The following is a 2,094-nucleotide window of genomic DNA, read 5'->3' as shown; positions in this document are numbered from 1 at the left end:
TTGTATCTCCTCTTCTTATTTTATTTGAACTCGTTACTAACGTCGCGGGGGGGAAGACAAGGTCTATACCTTCAGAAATTTTGAAGGAGAAGGATGATTTTGCACGCAGCATTCGGGTGGTGGCAGAAAGATGTGGTTGTGACTCAGGGGTGGTATATTTCCAGTTAGCCACTTGGTAAAAATAAGAACCTTATAAAGTCAAAATAGGGGAGGGAAATAAAAAGAATGGGCTAGCTGAGGATGTTTTGCTGAAAGAAGGAAAAAAAAACCCAAAACCCCCAGAAGACCAGATCTTCTTAAAATTGGGCCCAGTTTCTGATTGGCAGGAAGCTTATTTTGATTAATATTCTGTGAATGTATTTAATTACTCTGATGCTGCCTTGCCAGGAGAACCCCAAGGAGGAGGCAGAAGGAGTTAACAGCTGTATTCTCGTTGTGATCCCTTTTTAAGATATACGCCTAAGGATTTCATCTCCTTGATTTCCCTTGAGCATGTAATTAAAATCGCAAAGGCTGAGTCCTAAGTTATTGCCCTGCCTTTACTGCACTTCCCAGTAAACTCTGATCATGTTAGATATTGCACAACTGACCTCTTCCTCAATCAGCAGTGTCTTAGGTGGCTGAGGATGTCCTCCTGGAGAGCCCTGCGCCCGGGACGTTTACATGGATGCGTGTGCTGTTCCCTGCTCCTCTCCTCAGCCCCGCACCCAACTCAGGCCCGGATCCTGGCTGTAGGATTGGCAACACTGCCACTTTATGTACGTACACCACTCGGTGTCTCTCCTTTTGCCAACAACTATGCAATAAAGCCCTTCCTGACCACTGTCAGCCAAGTAACTCGTTCCACATCTGTGCTCCTCAAGTCCCTGTCCCAGATCTTACCAAATTATTTTCCTGTTAATAAAATTGTGACCGTTTACTGGAATTTTGGAGGTATATGAATGCTTTCAGAGGTCGATGTTCATCATGGCTTCAGTCCGTAGCAGATGCCATTTTACGGTCTGTGGCTGAGGCTCGTCGGTGGCAGCAGCAGGTTCCTCTCACCTCTGGCTCACCACCGAGGCTGCAGAAGGGAGCCAAGCTGTTGAGCAATGGCCAAGAATTAAGGAGTGGGGGCTCTGACTCTGCTTCCTGACAGACAAACCTCAGGCTGTTGAGCAGGTGTTGCACTTCGCACAGCCTCAGCCGCAGAGGCCGTGGTAACAACTCCCCTCGTCCCAGGCTGAGGCTTCGTGGCAGGAGGTGATGGGCTCTCCATGTGAGGCTGCTGCTGCTGCCCATGATAAAGCTGTTTTTTGGGGGAGTGGGGACTCCTGGCTAGAGTTGGCTGCAAGTTTGATCAATCTTAAACTCTCTCAAATATAAACAAATTCCTCATCTCTCCTTGGAGCAGAAGCCGGCTCATTTATTTTTCAAAGCCATCCAACAATGAGTACCTGCTGCCACTGCTTTAACCTGGCAGTGAGGTGGTGATGTCTTGAGTTCTTGTATAGCTTAAAGCTGAATCAAACCAAGAAGTTACTAATGGATCAGATACCTTCTGCTTAGAAAATAAATGCCTTGACTGTGTCTGTGGTGGTTTCGTACAGCAGGAGGTGGTTGCTGAGTTGAAACAAAGACCGCAGCGTGCCCGTAAGTCGCAACTTGAAATGCTTTGTGTTCTGCCTTGGCTGTGGCTGGCAGCAGAAGCTTTGCCTTTAAATGTTTGGGTTTTTTTGTCTGCTTTGGAGAGGGTTGTCCCCTGTGAGTCTGGCTCTGAGTCCAGGGAAGAAGCCGCCTTCTTCCACTTCCCCGGGGGTGTCTGCACTGGAAGAGGCTGGGGATGCCTGTCCTGTGCATGCAGGCTTCTCTTCCCTGCGGCATGCTTGGAACAGGAGAAAGACAAAGTTGGGTTTTTTTTCTACTTTTCTGCTTGCTTTACAATATGCAGGAGGGCTCTAGCTTGAAAAATACGGTCCCTGCTTCAATTAGATCCACGATACACGAGAGCCCATTCCTCTCATTCTTGTGGGAAGGCTGCTGTAGCCTGGTGCAAAGGTAAGGGCAAGAGGTGCCAAAAGGGAAACCCGTGAGCAGGCTGGAGCATCTCAGCTG

Source organism: Haliaeetus leucocephalus, unplaced genomic scaffold (genome assembly GCF_000737465.1).
Source record: "Haliaeetus leucocephalus isolate CR32 unplaced genomic scaffold, Haliaeetus_leucocephalus-4.0 Scaffold262, whole genome shotgun sequence".
NCBI lineage: Eukaryota > Metazoa > Chordata > Aves > Accipitriformes > Accipitridae > Haliaeetus > Haliaeetus leucocephalus.
The sequence above is the reverse complement of the archived record's forward strand: the minus strand, read 5'-3'. Positions refer to the sequence as shown.